This window comes from Abramis brama, assembly GCF_963993115.1.
Source record: "Abramis brama genome assembly, chromosome: 10".
Taxonomy (NCBI): domain Eukaryota; kingdom Metazoa; phylum Chordata; class Actinopteri; order Cypriniformes; family Leuciscidae; genus Abramis; species Abramis brama.
The window spans coordinates 28,048,182-28,065,414 of record NC_139972.1 but is presented as its reverse complement, the minus strand read 5'-3'; the positions used below and the strand labels follow the sequence as shown (position 1 = coordinate 28,065,414).

General features: G+C 41.1%; 1 pseudogene across 1 annotated transcript; it reads right to left on the bottom strand.

Moving 5' to 3' along the window:
- Positions 1–2,913: 2,913 nt before the first annotated feature.
- On the bottom strand, positions 2,914–8,298 carry LOC311091514 (protein lin-37 homolog; annotated as a pseudogene). Its single transcript, XR_014609636.1, has 7 exons — positions 8,098–8,298; positions 7,936–7,965; positions 6,796–6,878; positions 6,166–6,330; positions 4,928–5,059; positions 3,310–3,383; positions 2,914–3,197 (listed from the first exon to the last, which is right to left on the bottom strand). The product of XR_014609636.1 is annotated as a protein lin-37 homolog (transcript).
- Between the last annotated feature and the right edge of the window lie 8,935 nt (positions 8,299–17,233).

Below are 17,233 nucleotides of genomic sequence, written 5' to 3'. Positions count from 1 at the left end.
TACTGTAGCTGTTGCCCTATACCACTGTAATAAAAAGAAATGCATCAAATTGCCTCACATACAGATGGAGTTTTCTGAATGCTTCCATTTTGTAAAAAGGATGTGTTACAGACACAGTAATCAGTACTTCTATTTTTCTGGGACACAGAGAGGAAAATGGAAGAAGCCTGCCAAATATTTCAGTTGATGCGTGCCAGCGGGGAACAGGCATGCAAGTGGATTTTTACACCCCAAAAGATTCAGCTTGGTGATAGCCAGACTAGGATGTTTGGGGATAGTTAAAAAAAAAAAATGTGTTTAAGCAATCGAGAAAGACTGTAAATATCTGGATAAACAATTAACAGGAACACTTGTCTTTGTGAGTTTCTTGACATAAATGTTTCCTTTTTACTTCAGACCAAACATAGCCTACTGTGTTTGTGACTTCAGTGTAATCACTGAAACCTAATTGTATGATTCATTTCACATTGGCACTGTTATCCAAAACAATTTACATGGCATTTAAGGTATTTGTATCAGTTCGTGCTTTCAAATTAAATTCTCACACCATGCTCTGTGTTTGAGCTTCAGGAACATTCTGTGGCGCAGGAAATGCTGTGCTGTAATCATTTCATCAAGTCTGCTGATGACTGCTATCAGTAGTCTAACAGCAAATCAGTCTGCAGGGATGTAGTACCAGAGTTTGTTGTCTGGTATAAAACAACAATTTCTCAGCAAGACCGGGAAGATATTCCAAGATCAAGATTCAGCTTGTCCCAGTGCATTAACAGCTCAAAAATGGGTAAGAACTGAATATGTGTATTTTTTTCCAAACACCTCTCAGAACGTAGTAAATGCAAAACGGTTTAAGATACAGACCATACATGCAGATACAGTGTCTGCTAAAATTAAAATGAGATAATCAGTTTTATAATATAATAAAACTATTCTTGATTCTGTATATAAATGCATCCCATGAATACATTTGCCTCGCAGTTTAAAAAATACATTTACATTGTTGTTGAATGTATAAAAATAATGTTAAATTTTTATCATTTATAAAAATTATATTATTATTATTAAAATGAATAAAACTGGACAATAAACAAATCAATATATAAATAAATAAATAAGCACAAAAGTTAGATTACAGATTTTGGTGCAAACGCCATTGGCATTGTTTTGTCTAAACAATGTATTTGAAATGTAGCCTATAACTGCTGGAATGCCAACATTGCAATGTTATACTAAATTGCATTTGCTCTTTTTTAATTGTGATTGGTCTTCTTTATTGCATCTAACCACCTTTACAGTACAAAAAAATCTTGAATTTATTACTGCTAATAAGTGCATTTTTTATTTTTATTTTTTTATATTTAGCATGTTTTAAAACTCAGTAAGCCATGTGGACTCATTGTTTTGATTCACAATTTGTAGTATTGTCTCAATAAAAGTCAATTGATTAAGTGACTGATTTCCACATTAATAACTTATTGCCACAGTAATGGCCATGTAAAGAATTCAGACAATTCCAAAAGTTTCTTATTCAATAGCATAGACAGAATCCTCACGACAAGAAAAAAACATGTTTATATTAAATATCCTTCTTACTTGTCAGTTCTTCGTAAAATATAGCATTTTTTTGTTCTTCAGTGGACAATGTGTCATCTCTAGAGATGTGAAAAGATCTACTTCCTTTTGGCCGAAATTCTCCCAATGAAGCTCCACCACCTTGGGGTGGAGTCTTAATTTCTAGGGCCTCAGCCCCTGCCTCGATAGGATGTCTGCTCCCTGATTTAGATACCTCGGGATGTATTCTGCTTTCAGAGAGATCAGCTTCCCTTGGGCCCACAGGAGTATCTGGTGTGCCAGCTTGAATAAGGGGTGCGACTGCAGACCCCCTTGATGGTTTATGTAAGAGATCACCGATGTATTGTCTGTGCGATCAAGAACGTGATGGCCCCTTAGGTATGGGAGGAAATGTTTCAGAGCCTGAAAAGTTTCCACTGACTGTGGAAACTTCACACTAGACTTCAAGCATCTTGGATTGTGTGCCTCTCCATTCTTCCTCCAGACTCTGGGACCTTGGTTTCCAAATGAGATGCAAAATTTGCTCTCATCAGAAAAGAGGACTTTGGTCCACTGTGCTTTATTAAATCCAGAGTCAACGCAGCCGTCTACCAGGACATTTTCAGAGCACTTCATGCTTCCTTCATTTTCCAGCAGGATTTGCACCTGCCCACACTGCCAAAATAACCAAAACCTGGTTCAATGACCATGGTATTACTGTGTGATTTCATGTAATATTCTAATTTTCTGGGATTTTGATTTCGTGGGTTTCATAAGCTGTAAGCCATAATCATCAAAATTATAACAAATAAAGGCTTGAAATATCTCACTTTGCATGTAATGAGTCTATATATTAGTTTCACCTGGTAAGTTGAATTCTTGAAATAAATCAACTTTTTGATGATATTCTAATTTTATGACCAGCACCTGTATATTCATGTCTGAGGAATATAAGCAAAAGCTTAAACAGTGTCTGCTGCTGGAGACGGCATATACTGAAGAGCATCTGAACTTCAGGGTCAAAAAGCAGACAAAAGGCACCAGCACCTCCACACCTAACAGATGCCAGGACACACAAGACTTTGAGAAAATCACTCAAAATGTGCTTTCCACTTCTATGTACCTTTAGCCATTTTATTCCCTTTATTCTGAATAAAAGCATGTAAAAAAGCTTTGAATGGGACTTTGGTATTAAAAATACTGCATAAATGTTTCCCATTGGGTGTGCAGTCTCATTAATGTGCTATCTCAGGATATTACGCATGCAAATAGGTGACAGACAAACACTGAGCATTGAAATAGCTAAGGGTCAAGAACTGTCATAAAGAATTCATTCAATTTATTCAATAAACACATCAAATTCACTTTCAGAACTGTAGATTTATTCGAAACCCATATGTTTTTTGTATTTAAAAAAAAAAAAATCATTTACTCACATATTTTATGCTAAAGTTCAGCTTTCAACATTTTGGTTACAACTATTTCACTCTCATTGAAGGCTTCCTGCCTGGACATTTTTGTTTAATTCCTTTAACAGATTTTCATCAGATGTACTAGGGATGCATGTGAACTAGCGTTCATACATTTCCTTAAGGATTTTTATGCTCTCGCTGTATCTCAGCTGGTTCTTGCTAGAGGCCTCCTTCCACCTAAAACACACAAGAAACAAATGATAAAGAACATATGCATAATTTCATTTGTAAATACCCATCCCCCATAAAAGAAAAGAAGTGGAAATGAATGAATGATGAGAAGTTATACTTTTGTCTAATTTTCTTCCAGCGTTTGATGTGACTGAAGATAAGAGGTGAGGTGCCTGCTGCAGTGTCTATGGACTGAAAAAGAAAAAGATCTTGCAAATACCAAAATCACAAATGGATATGGCCACATGAAGCACACAATTTAGCAACATTACAGTATTGCAAACTTTAAATAGGACCTGGTATGCCCTTATACAAAGTCTTGATTTTGTTTTGGGGGTCTACAAGAATAGGTTTTCATGGGTGCATGTTGAAAAAACATATTTTACATTGTTGCAGCACCTCTCTACTTAGTCTGTCAGTAATGTTCTGGGGTGCATTTCCCAAAAGCATCGTTAGCAAACTATGGTTGTAAGTTCTGTCGTTATCAGCATAGTTCAACGAGTCGGAACTACTGTTTCCTGAAAACAGTTCCAACGAACATTCGCAAACAGCATCGCAGAGTCGTGTGGTTGGAACAACAGTTCTCAATCTGTGCTTAGAAGCATAGTTTCTTGTTTGCATGACATGTGGACTCAATAAATACTTATCTTGAGCCAAATAAGCAAGCTGACATTCAGTACAATCTGTATCTTTTATTTAGAATACATACAAATGTAATTTGTGCCTTTTAGTTTAATTGATTTAAAGCGTCATTTCTGAATAGTGCACGTGCGAACGTGCTCTACTACGTAAGAACGAGCCTATGATTGAATCTGGAAATAAAGCAAAATAACTGAGAAAAATTAGAATTAGTCCTCAGGTGCCATGTCCATAATTTATAGCAAAACATCTAGCGTTAATTCGATCTCAAACAGATTCATTAAAAGTAGTTATTACTCCACCACCTGTGTGACATCATTAACCAACGTGGTTGAACGACCAATTTGCAACAATACGGTTTCGGGAAACAGTTGTGACTTGCTAGTTGATTTCTTCAACGATGCATCATACTATGGTAGTTAAGCAGCGTGTTGCATCGTTGTACGGGAAACTAGGGCTGGGACAATATATCGATGCATCGCGATTCGTGGATCAGTTCCAATTTTTTTCCGAATGAATCGCGAATCGATTCTGAGCTTAGTTTTTAACAGCAGATGGCGCTCTAGGATAGTTTTTAACCGCACGCTCAAATGCTCACGTCACGCCCCTTACCATAACCACAAGTTTCACCACACTACTAACGCAACTCAACCAGGCCTCAACCGCATTATTTTGTGTATGCCTTGGGTGGGAATTATTTAATTGAGGAATCTCAAGACTACAACTGAAGTGTTTCAGGGAGTTCAGAATATAGAGCATAACTCCCTTTGGAGTGACTTTGCAGAATTTCTTCATGCTCAAACAGCAACATTACACACTAAAGATACCTGAAAATGTAAAAAAGCATAATAGGTCCTCTTTAAATGATGAATTCCGTCATTAACGTGATGAATAACCAATCAATTCAGTATGCAAACAGGTTTACTTATCACATTCCTAACAAAGATTGGTTAAGGGTTAAGCAGAAGTGTTTGACGGCAACTTTATCTTCTGTCATTTAACAGTTCCTGTCAGAAGGATTGTTTGAATGCAGATCCTCAAAGAAAGATAAGCGTTTCCTGTACACCATGTACGGCACAACAGTTGCTACAGCCCACCTGGCTCTCTGTTGGTTTCTCTACAGGTGGAATTCTGAGATTAACAGGTTCACCAGCTGAACCTACTGGACAGGAAACAGGCGGAGGAAGCCTGTACAGGTTCTGTCCTTTGCCATTCAGCATGTCAGTCATCTGAAAGAATAAGAATCAAAGAGCAGTTTCCCTCAATTGTGATGCTTGTTGTGGCATAAAGTACTCTATTTTTCAAAGAAGTGAAGCCAAGGACAATCCTTAGTGGTGAAAGGAAGCCAGGGAAATTCAATGGAAAAGGATTAATTGAATTCAGAAGGGAGAGTCAAGCCAGATGTTGCAGGATTATTAATAACAACAAACTTTGAACTTCTCAACTAAAAATGTAACTGAATATTTATCTAAGATATTATACTGCAGTGGGCCAATACATGTTTTTAATTCTTCTTTTCCTCCAGGGACAAACATGAATTAGAAAAGAACGAGGTGAAGGTCAAGTTAAATACAACTCAAGCAGTCTGACATTATTTACAAATATACTGATTTTGTCAAATCAATTATAAATGCTTTTACAGGGATGCCCTTGCAAAGAAAGTCTATAGTGCAACAATAACCCGAATAAACACTAAAATAACCATATGTAAGGGGTGCTTGATAACTATCTGTTTACATCAGGGGTCCTTTACTTGACTTTTCCGAGTCATTAGACTCTATGAGAATTAAAAAAATGTTTTTTATTTTTTATTAGAGATCACTCTCACATAGTTTCTAGTCAAAGAAATACTGTTTAACAAAAAATGTACCTTGACAGGAGACATTTTAATGACTATTTTTGGTCTTTAAATTAAATTTTTGGAAAGTTTCTTGGATTGTGGCGTGGGAACATTTTTACAAGGAACTTCATTGCCAGAATTATATAAACAAATGTTCATCCGCCAAGAAAAATAGTCCCACTTCAAAAAGATGATTTAGACAAACATTTTAAACCTACACATTTTTAGTACATAATTTATGTAAGTGCTCTAATAAAAATATGAACTTCACAATTCATGATTTCCCCAGTAATTACATTAATGTAAGCATGATTTTGTTTGTCATTTTCAGTGGCAAATAGCAATGTCAGAGAGATTAGCTTGTATTTAACTTGGAATATGCCCATCTTCAAAGTACAGTCATAGACCAAAATACAATGGTGTTATTTTGAGTAGTTCAATGATCTGAAAAGGATTTGTATTTAAAATAATTGCGAAGTGAATGCTGGGTGTGACCTCGTCCTCCCCGGAGCTGTGAGGGGGGCTGGGCGCAGTTCTCTCTCGCATAGAGGGGTTGTTTCTCATCCATGCCCGATGGGATACAAATGGGATACAGCGGCGTGGTAGTGCTGAACTGAGCCAAGTCCACACTGCGGTCAAATAACTTGATAATATATGCATCTGATGGAGAAGATGAGATGTGGAGCACATAAGAAAGCAGGAAATGGGTCTTATGAAATGAAGATTAAAAAAACCCATCCAAATTAAATTAAATTCTCTAGAAATCCCTCAAGCCACCACAGAATGTTCTCTGATATGAAAACCCAACAGCGCTTCTCAGAAATGATAAAACATGTTATTTATCTGAAAGATGCAAAGTTACCAATATACATTTATATCATTCATTTCAAATTGACCTGAATTCATCCTATATCATCATTTGCTCTTTCCCTTATTTTGTTACTTTGACTAAATATAGATACACACAATTGTAAAATAAAGATAAGTGAGCAGCTGTCTGCAACAACAGCTAGTAGATCAGGCAAAATTACTTGCCAATGTGAAAACAAAATACCCTAGTTTGGCTGTTGCTGAGTGTTAATTTCCCAAAATGAGAGCAGTAGACAAAGCTGATCTATCAATTACTTTCTTTGTGCTGGTTGGTTTCTGCCAGACCATCATCCATCTCTTTACGCTTCTTCCTTCTGTGTTGTGGGAATCGTGATGGTCTGTGAATGAAAAAAGAGGCTCTTACAGGAAACTCTACCAAGCCAATTAGGATTGAATACTAAGTATTACTATTGTAAATATTTACAAAGCAACCTAAAATGCTGAAGAGCTTTAAGTGGTTAACACGCAGCTGGTAGTAAGGCTAGGCGACATATATTGATTGATATATTGCAATGATTTTGCTGCCGATAGAAAATTAAAGGGTTTGTTCACACAGAAATGAAAAATTGTCATCAATTACTCTCACTGTCATGTCGTTCCAAATCCGCAAGACTTTCGTTTATCGTCAAAACACTAATGAAGATATTTTAATGAAATCTGAGAGATTTTTGTCCCTCCACTGACATTCTACGCAACTACCATATTGTAGCTTCAAAAAGTTCATTAAGAGATTATAAAACTAGTTCATATGAATTGAGTGATTTAGACAAAAAAAATTTAAGAGACTCAATGCTTTATATGATGAACAGACTGAATTTAGGCTTTTATTCACATATAAACATTGATCAGCAAACATAAACAGAAGCTCAAATGCACTTGCTTGACACGCAAGAACAAACCTCATTGGTTCTTGCTGAATATCAAACATGCTGCGTAACACATGGAAATTAACCTCATTGGTTCTTGCTGAATCTCAAACATGCTGCGTAACAAAAATGAACCTCATTGGTTCTTGCTGAAGCACAAACATGCAGCGTAACGCAAGAATGAACCTCATTGGTTCTTGCTGAAGCTCAAACATGCTGCGTAACACAAGAATGAACCTCATTGGTTCTCGCACGTCAAGCAAGCATGCTTAAGCTTCCATTTAATATAACTGATGTGTGCATTGATACATATATACATAAATAAAAGCCTAAATTCAATCTGTTCATCATATAAAGTGATGTCTCTTCAGAAAATTTGGAATAAACTGCTCAATTCATATGGACTAGTTTTTCGATCTCTTTATGATTAACTTTTTGAAGCGTCAAAGTGGTAGTTGCATAGACTGTCAGTGGAGGGAAGTTTTACGGGTTTACGGATTTAAAATACTAGCCAGAAGATTTTCCTTGCCTTTTCCCTGCAGAAGAAGGTGACAAATCCCTGCAAAAAAAAGAAAAGAAAAAAAAGTGTGCATTACATATGACTGTTAAATTAATCTTAAACATTTACATATTTCTAGCTGGGAGAAGACTGTGTTTATAGCAGTAACATAAACATCCTGTATGTGCATACTTGCTCAAAGAGTCTGCCACCATTTTTCCAGAATCCTCTTCATTCTGCTCTCTATGCAGGAAAAGTAAAGAAAAAGCACAGCGGATTATACAGATGCCAATTTCCCCAAAACAACTGCTCCTTAATTTCTGAAAGCCATTTATTGCCATTATTTACTCAGACACAATTTGCTTTTCCTGAATAATTTATCTGAATACTTTGCAAGGTTCTCAGGGAACAAATAAAAGCATTAGTGCTGATGACCATTAATGTGATTTTCCACGAAAACATGCAAAGAAAAAACATATCTTCCGTGAGCACTTAACCTCGTTAAAAAAATATATATATATATATATATATATATATATATATATATATATATATATATATATATATATATATATAGATAGATAGTTTAATCCTCCCTTATCGGGCTTATGCTACTCTGAACAATGCCTGAACTTCGTATTTTGAGCACTTCTTGTGTTGTTTTTGCCTCTTCACGATGACTCGCTTAATTTAGTAATTTGTAATTTGTAAGTCGCTTTGGACAAAAGCATCTGCTAAATGACTAAATGTAAATGTAAGAGGGTATTTCCAGAATATAATTATAGCATGGATTGGTAAATATTCAGACATCTGAAATACAAATGGATTGTAACAAAGAAATTAATCAATAGTATACTAAGTACTTTTTTGAGCTCAGTCACAGTGGAAAAACATAACCTCTGAAACACCATAATTGGTAATTATGTTCAGAGAATCCAGACTCCCTAAATCACTTACAGTCACATTTAGCAGATTAGAGCTGGGCGTTTACATTTTTTACGATAATTGGGGTTGTGTTTATTAATGAAGCCTCAGCCTTCAAATAAAAACAAAAAATGTAGAATGCCATAAAATACAAATAATGAAATGTCACTGGCTACAGAAACCCCAAATTACACAAACTTGTAATTATAAAACATAGTAACTATATACCAGGGTCCTACCTTTTTGTGTGCGAGGGCTACCTCAAGGGATAAAATAATCTAGAAGGGATTTTTGTTTGTTATACTCAAAAATATTTATTATACACATATAACATGGTGGTGCTTTTTTACTTTTCACCATCATATGCAAAATAATAAAATATCTTGATATTCTGGTTCAGACTTGCAAGAAAAAATCAACAATTCCTGAAAAAATATTAAACTATTTATTGATTTTTTTGTTGATTTTCTATAAACCTATTGTATGTGTTATCAAAAACAGTAGCCCAAACATTTAGTATAAATATAAATGCAAAAATAAATAAATAAACTGCCATAACTTCTAAACAAAAACATTACTGCATAACATTTAATACATTTATATATAAACATAACAGCATTTTTAATATTAATATATACAGGCACTTTTCTGCCAAAAAAAAAGTTTGTTTTACTACAGTTAATTCATAAGTTGTGGAGTGAAATGTCTTCTAACTGGTTTGTTCTCGGAACAATGTTTCGCCTGTTTTTTGCGTCAATATGTTGAGAATATCAGTGCTGTTTCATCTGGCTTTTAAAAAGCTTAAATCACATAGTCATCTGTGGGTTTATGAGAGAGATAGAGAATTCTGCGCTGAATTGAACTGCTTCTCAGTGGGTCGTGCAGCTCTGTGTAATAATGTTCGCGTGATCGAGATCAGCCCGCACAGCTGCTTTGGCCGCGATCGCTGTTTTTTGGGCCGAGCTGATAATGCTCTGCGCTGCTCAGATCAAACAAGTTTTGTTCCGCTTTTTGAGCATTTGCCATTTGATGTTTCGCAACGCAAATTACAGGGTATAATTAAAGAGAGTTGGGTAATTTTGTAGAGGCAAAAGTGCAAATGTTTAGTTGCACCGGCACGAAAAAAGGTCACAAAATTATACCATTTAGTCGAGGTCTGGAGCCCAGATTTACAGTGGATCGCTATTGGCCAGTTGGGGCTATAATTATAATGTGTTTAGCGGGCAACTCACAGGCATCACGTCGGAGACCACTAGCCTATAACTTAACTATTCAAATATAATGTAAGCAAATTTAAAAGTGCAGTATAGGTAGCCTAAGCCTTATAAAACTAACTTTCTGTCAGTGGCTATAGGCCGACTCTTCTTCCTCAGTTGTTTTTTTTACACGTAGCGTAGGCTATAAGGGTCATTCCAGAATTGGAGGACATTTAGGCATCCATAATTTTGAAAAATTGGCCCTTTATTTTACTATTTTTTATTATGTATTTCATAAAAACAGGCAATATACCATTAAATAATTTGATTCGTCCAGCTCAGGTATAAAAGGCACACTTTTTATAGTACTTTTTATTTTATTTTTTTGGTGCTCGATGCAACCCTATTACCAATACTCAGGAACCCGAAAAAAGTATATTTATTGATTTTTTAAAATATAATTTCCTGCCATTAGGTATAGAAAGTCACAATCACTCTATATAAATATTTAATTTTAGATATCACTTGATTTAAATTCATTTCAGTAACTTTTGAGTTCCATCTTTGCCAAATTTTTAACTTTTGACATGTTTAATTTGACTGATTTCAGCATATATTTTCAAGTATTTGCTAAAATGCATAATGCATAATCCTTCAAACTACGGTAATGACAATAGCTCAAGCCCCTGTGAGCTAAAAAAGGTAATTTATTATTATTTTGATAAAAATTATACGGTAACAGGGTTGAAATTTAAGTAACAGGGTTGCGAAAAGTTACAGGGATTTTGATAGATTAGATTGATAGATAGATTACTTTTGATTAAAGATCAGGTCAATAATGTGACAAATGCTCAGGAAACACAGGAACATTGTTGAATAACATTTAATAGCATCTTCAGTCCATCTGTCAGTCTGTGTCTGCGAGAAGGGGTTTTAATTATTTCATGAATCTCTTTCCTGCTTTTATAAGCCTCTCTCCACTTTTTTCGCTGGGCACGCTGTCCCCTATCACTGCAGCCTTTTTGAACTTTCTTCTTTCCTGTCTCTATATCTTGAATCCACTTCTCTTTCTCTTTCTGTAAGTACTGCTGTCTTCTCTGTTTGTCTGCATCACCCCTGGCAAGGTAGTGCCTATGCTTTTCAGTAGCGCTCATCAGTGGGCATTGGCAAGAACCCTATAGATATCAATTTCAAAAACCTTTAATGCCTATTAACCTGATGTACATAAAATGAGCTCAAAATTATTTGGTAACACTTAACAATGAAGGGCAGTTTGGCCAGATAAGCGTTAATGAGCAAAGTGCTTTTTAAGTGCTTATTACCTCTACCTGGAGGAAACAAATATATTCTGTAAAATACAGTATGTAAAAATTCAGATACAGTTTTAAAGCTGATATATTTGTATAGCTCACTTTCCTCATCTTTAGATAATTTTTCTCACATTGAGGACAATATTAAGATTGGGATTTGGAAAACTGGGTGGGGCTTTCTGGGACAGTTCTAAAATGGTTCAGGTCATACTTAGATGGGAGAGGTTATTATGTGAGTATAGGAGATCATAAGTCTGAGTGGACATCCATGACATGCGGAGTCCCTCAAGGCTCAATTCTTGCGCCACTCCTGTTCAACCTGTATATGCTCCCAATGAGCCAAATAATGAGAAAGAACCAAATTGCTTACCACAGCTATGCAGACGACACACAGATCTACTTAGCCCTATCGCCTAACGATTACAGTCCCATTGACTCCCTGTGCCAATGCATTGATGAAGTCAACAGTTGGATGTGTCAAAACTTTCTTCAGTTAAACAAAGACAAAACTGAAGTCATTGCATTTGGAAACAAAGATGAAGTTCTCAAGGTGAACGCATACCTTCACTCTAGGGGTCAAACAACTAAACTGTGGCGAGGGGGGCGTGGTTTTGCGAAGTCTGTAGCAGGAGAGAAAGGAGGGGGCCGATCGGTGAGTAAGTAGGTCAAGTGCAAAATGATGAACACCTGTGTCTGATTGCAGTGATTGGCGTGGAGAGACCGGATATAAGCCGGCATTCGGGAGGAGGAGAGGGAGAGAGTTGGACTGAAACCTCACTGAGCGTCTGTGTCTTTTGAGTGGAAGCTGTCTTGTTGTTTTGTTTCTTGTTAAGCTGTGCGTGGCACGGTGAATGCGCTACGTGCGCCCTTTTTGTTTATTTACTTTTATTTATAATAAACTGAGTGTTTCAGTCACGCCGACCCCTGTCTTCTTCCTTCCTTACCCATACGAACATTGAACCTTATTACACTGGTGCCGAAACCCGGGAAGGAAGAAGATCGCCGCCGCCATGCAGACTCCGCCAGGAACGCCATTTGCGGACATCATCCAATCGCTCGCGGGTCTTCACCAAGAACATCACCAACATCTGCTGGCCATAAAAGAGGAGCAGGACAAACGGTTCGAGGCGCTCCTCCGTGGCCAGCATGAAGACCGCGAGCTGTTCCGGAGCTGGATAGACCGGGAGGTTAGGGCCGTCCCCCCAACATACAAAGACTCGTCCTCGCCGATACCTCTCAATAAAATGGGTCCCCAGGATGATCCGGAGGCATTCCTGGAGCTGTTTGAGAGGTCGGCTGAGGACCGGGGATGGCCCTCGACGGACTGGCCAATGCGGCTGATACCCCTGCTGTCAGGAGAGGCGCAGGTGGCCGCTCACCAACTGCCAGTCCAGAATCTCCTGGTCTATCAGGATCTCAAGCGGGCCATTCTTCAGCGGGTTGGCCGGACTCCAGAGCAACATCGGCAGAGGTTCAGGACACTGAACCTTGAGGAGTCTGGCCGACCCTTCATCATGGCCCAACAGCTCCGGGACTCCTGCCGCAAGTGGCTGATGGCCGACGGAAGCGACGTCGAGGAAATCATCGACCGTGTGGTACTGGAGCAGTTCGTGGCGCGGTTGCCACGGGAGACTGCACAGTGGGTCCAGTGCCACCGCCCGACGTCGCTGAACCAGGCCATCCAGCTGGCGGAGGACCAAATGGTGGCGTGCCCGGGGGTCGGCGAACCCCTACCATCTGCTTCTCTCTCTCTCTCTCTTTTTAACCCCTCTCCTAAGCCCTCTCCCCTTCCCAGGTATCGGGGAAACCTCCCACCGAGGCCAGCTCCAAGGTGGAGGACAGGGGGAACCGCGGAGCCGGTAGCTTCCCCCAGGCCTCTTCCCCGGGGAGGGGGCCCATCGAGGGGGGGATTCCCTCCACAGGCGGCGCTACCTCTCTCTCCACGCCAATCCCTTGACCCGCTTCCTGCCACTGGAGCGGCGGGGAAGCCCGGGCCGGCTTGTTGGCGCTGTGGGGACCCGGGTCATTTTATCGACCGGTGTCCGGTGATGGAGGTGGGGACGCTGATCCGGGTCCCCGACGCGCCGCAAGCTGCCCCTGATCAAGCTGGCCTGTACCAAATACCCGTGAGTATAAAGGGGGGTACTTTTCAGGCTCTGGTGGATTCAGGCTGTAACCAAACCTCTGTCCACCAAAGCCTGATTCAACCTAAAGCATTGGATAATAGCCGCATGGTTAAGGTACGGTGTGTGCACGGGGAAGTGGTGAATTATCCGTTAATGCCTGTGGATATTCAATTTAGGGGACAAAAGCATAGTGTGGAGGTGGCGATTAACCCGCACCTCCGGCATCCGCTGATTTTGGGGACAGATTGGCCAGCATTTAATGAGTTATTGGGTCATTTATGTGCGGATGCTTCTTGGGTAAAAAAGGATAAGGGGAAGGTGGCGATTGCTCAGTTGGGAGAAGCTGATCCGGAACCTCTGGGTACTGGTTCAGGGGAACGGAGTGCACTGGAGAGAACCATTCTCACAGAGCGCGATGATTTTCCCCTGGAACAGTCCCAGGATGACACGCTGAAACATGCCTTTGATCAGGTTCGCTCTATCGACGGCCAGCTTCTCCACACGGACCAACCACTCACCTATCCGTATTTTGCAATCCTAAAAGATAAGTTGTATCGGGTAACCCAAGATGCCCAATCAAAGCAGGATACAACTCAGTTGTTGGTACCTAAAAGCCGTCGGGAAATGCTTTTCCAGACGGCTCATTCTAATCCAATGGCGGGGCATTTAGGACAAACAGCGACACTTAACCGTCTCATGGCCCGGTTCTTTTGGCCGGGCATTCACGAGAATGTACGCAAGTGGTGTGCGTCTTGTCGTGAATGTCAGTTGGTGAATCCACCGGCCAACCCAAAAGCACCATTGTGCCCTATTCCGCTGATGCAGGTCCCCTTCGAACGAATTGGTATGGACCTCATCGGGCCATTAGAACGGTCAGCACGGGGACATCGCTTTGCTTTAGTCCTGGTGGACTACGCAACGCGATATCCTGAAGCAGTTCCGCTTCGCAATATTTCCGCAAATAGCGTGGCGAGCGCTCTGTTTCAATTAATCTCCCGGGTGGGAATCCCGAAAGAGATTCTCACCGATCAAGGCACGGCGTTTATGTCACGAACGATACGCGAACTTTACGGATTATTGGGCATTAAATCGATCCGGACCAGTGTCTATCACCCACAAACAGACGGGCTGGTCGAACGATTTAACCGCACTTTGAAATCCATGATTCGAAAGTTCGTACAAGAAGACGCCAAAAATTGGGATCGGTGGTTAGAACCCCTCTTGTTCGCTGTACGGGAGGTCCCGCAAGCCTCCACGGGGTTTTCCCCCTTCGAGCTTCTCTATGGGCGTCAGCCCCGCGGGGTGTTAGATGTCCTTAGGGAAACTTGGGAGGACGGACCTTCAGCTAGTAAAAATGAAATTCAGTATGTCCTGGACCTGAGAACAAAACTCCACACTTTGGGGCGGCTGTCACGGGAGAATTTGTTACAGGCTCAGGACAAGCAAAGTCGGCTGTACAACAGGGGGGCTAGACTGCGTCAATTTACACCGGGAGAGAAAGTGCTTGTATTACTTCCTACCTCTAGCTCAAAATTACTCGCAAAGTGGCAAGGACCTTTTGAGGTTACGCGGCGAATTGGAGATCTCAACTATGAGGTAATACGAACAGATAGGGGCGGAGCACATCAAATTTACCACCTCAACCTGCTTAAAAAATGGTCTGAGGTGGAATCAGTGATGCTGGCGATGGTGGTGAGCGGAGAGGAGGATCTCGGTCCAGAGGCGAATGTCAAAACAAAATCTCTCGCCCTGGCCGCTGGGGGAGACCACCTCTCACCATCCCAGCTCACTGATGTGCATAATTTACAAGCAGATTTTGCTGATGTGTTCTCGCCCCTGCCTGGTCGAACGGACCTCATTCAGCACCACGTTGAGACAGAGCCGGGCGTGGTGGTTCGCAGCCGGCCGTATCGACTGCCAGAGCACAAAAAGAAAGTTGTGCAAAGCGAATTAGAGTCGATGCTAGAGTTGGGAGTAATAGAAGAATCTAACAGTGACTGGGCGAGCCCGATAGTTTTAGTTCCTAAAACGGACGGCTCGATTCGGTTCTGTGTAGATTACAGGAAGGTGAATGCTGTGTCGAAGTTCGACGCTTATCCAATGCCAAGGGTTGACGAATTGCTTGATCGGCTGGGTACTGCTCGATTTTATTCGACATTGGACTTAACTAAGGGATATTGGCAGATCCCCTTATCTCCATTATCCAAAGAAAAAACAGCTTTCACCACGCCGTTTGGGTTACACCAATTTGTCACGCTTCCTTTCGGGTTGTTCGGGGCTCCGGCAACGTTTCAGCGTCTGATGGACAGGATTCTCCGACCGCACGCTGCATATGCCGCTGCCTACTTGGATGATATCATCATCTATAGTGGTGACTGGCAGCGTCATATGCAGCAGGTGCGGGCTGTCCTGAAGACGCTGAGACGAGCTGGGCTCACGGCCAACCCGAAGAAGTGTGCAATTGGGCGGGTGGAAGTAAGATATCTGGGCTTCCACTTGGGTCATGGGCAAGTGCGTCCCCAAATTGATAAGACAGCAGCGGTTGCGACTTGTCCGAGACCCAAGACCAAAAAGGAGGTTAGACAGTTCCTGGGGCTGGCGGGTTATTACAGAAGGTTTGTGCCTAATTATTCGGACCTCGCCAGCCCGCTGACTGATCTAACTAAAAAGGAGGTACCAGATACGGTCCAGTGGACGGAGCAGTGTCAGCGGGCTTTTACCCAGATAAAGGCTGCTTTATGTGGCGGACCGCTTTTACATGCCCCTGACTTTTCTCTCCCTTTCATCCTACAGACCGACGCGTCGGACAGGGGGATGGGCGCGGTCCTGTCCCAGGAGGTGGAGGGTGAGGAGCGGCCGGTGCTGTACATCAGTCGGAAGCTCTCTAAGAGAGAGACGGTGTACAGCACCATAGAGAAGGAGTGTTTGGCCATCAGATGGGCCGTTCTCACCCTTCGCTACTACCTCTTGGGACGGGAGTTCACCCTCTGTTCGGACCACGCTCCCCTGCAGTGGCTCCACCGCATGAAGGATACCAACGCGCGGATCACTCGTTGGTATCTCGCTTTACAGCCTTTTAAGTTCAAGGTGATCCACAGGCCGGGTGTACAGATGGTTGTGGCTGACTTCCTCTCCAGGAGGAGGGGGGGGGAGGCTGCAGGCCGGATGGCTCCCCGGCCTGAGTCGGGCGGTGGGGGTATGTGGCGAGGGGGGCGTGGTTTTGCGAAGTCTGTAGCAGGAGAGAAAGGAGGGGGCCGATCGGTGAGTAAGTAGGTCAAGTGCAAAATGATGAACACCTGTGTCTGATTGCAGTGATTGGCGTGGAGAGACCGGATATAAGCCGGCATTCGGGAGGAGGAGAGGGAGAGAGTTGGACTGAAACCTCACTGAGCGTCTGTGTCTTTTGAGTGGAAGCTGTCTTGTTGTTTTGTTTCTTGTTAAGCTGTGCGTGGCACGGTGAATGCGCTACGTGCGCCCTTTTTGTTTATTTACTTTTATTTATAATAAACTGAGTGTTTCAGTCACGCCGACCCCTGTCTTCTTCCTTCCTTACCCATACGAACATTGAACCTTATTACATAAACTAAACAACTAAAGTCAGGAATCTTGGTGTGACACTAGAGTCAGACCTTAGTTTCAGTAGTCATGTCAAAGCAATAACTAAATCAGCATACTATCATCTGAAAAATATTGCAAGAATTAGATGCTTTGTTTCCAGACAAGACTTAGAGAAACTTGTTCATGCTTTCATCACCAGCAGGGTGGATTATTG